Here is a 1,110-nt window from a genome sequence, read left to right as displayed (position 1 = left end):
AGTTTACATATGTGGAAATATCTCTTTTTGTATGAAATTGCATTTAAGGATTAGAAATTTCGTATTTCTGGATTATAAAACTGAAACATGTTTTGATATTTTAGGGGAAGGATGGTTATATTATGCTTAAAAGCTGTCCTCGAATGTCTGACACAGACCCACACAAGCACTTTTTATAGTAGTCATGATCACTTTTTTTTTCTTTTTAGGGGGCGGTAATTAGCGTTTTTTTTTTTTTTAATTTATTTTTTAAATAGAGGTACTGGGGTTTGAACCCAGGACCTCGTGCATGCAAAGCATGTGCTCTACCACTGAGCTATATCCTACCCCCTTCACGACCACTTTGAATTATTAAGAATTTTACAGGGAGGGAAACAGTGCCTTTCAGGCCATCAAATGAGTTTCATTAGTACTTTGAAGTCACCATCACTCACAAGTGATAGTAGTTTTATTTTATTAGAAGCTTTATTATAAAAAGTTTTTGGGTAAATTCTGGACATTAAATAAATGATATTTGGCACTCTCATTTCTTATGCTTGGGGAAATAAAACATGAACAGAACAATAAAGACTGGGTGCTCTTTGCCAAGGCGTAAGGCTAGGCCTGAGGGAAATAAAAATAATTAGAAGAAAGGCATAAGCAAAAACTCAAAGATAAAAAGCACAAAGTAAATTCTAAGTATGTATATATTTTTCAAATTCTTCTACTTTACAGACTTACCTCAACTACCTTTATACGTTTCCCCTCCTCTTATTTCTATTCTGTATGAACCGTACCAGTTGGTCAAATGGGCTCAATAATGTCCTGAAAACTCCTCATCTTTTCCTACTTAATAAATAAGCACTGTACATTGGCAGATAGGGCTTCTTGTATTTTATTTTGGTTTGGAAGTTTTATCCATTAAAAATGTCATCAATAATTCAAAAGAAGATTGGATCAAATTTGGGGCTATCATATTAATTTTAACAGGTTTTACTGTCCTGATAGCCTCTGAAGAAGAATCAGCTAAACCATCAGCAGTAATTGCAGTACTTGGCATAAAAGGAGGAATTTGCCGTATTTCTCAGGACACAAAAGAAAATTTGCACCAACTCAGAACTGCAGGAAAAC

At 34.1% G+C, this 1,110-nt stretch overlaps 1 non-coding gene across 1 annotated transcript; it reads right to left on the bottom strand.

Annotated features, from left to right (window-relative positions):
- Window positions 1–254: 254 nt before the first annotated feature.
- TRNAA-UGC lies at window positions 255–326 on the bottom strand. The gene has a single exon. It is a non-coding gene; the product is annotated as a tRNA-Ala (tRNA).
- Between the last annotated feature and the right edge of the window lie 784 nt (window positions 327–1,110).

Source organism: Camelus ferus, chromosome 3, assembly GCF_009834535.1.
Source record: "Camelus ferus isolate YT-003-E chromosome 3, BCGSAC_Cfer_1.0, whole genome shotgun sequence".
NCBI classification, from domain to species: Eukaryota; Metazoa; Chordata; class Mammalia; order Artiodactyla; family Camelidae; genus Camelus; species Camelus ferus.
This window is presented reverse-complemented; position numbering and strand designations above follow the sequence as displayed.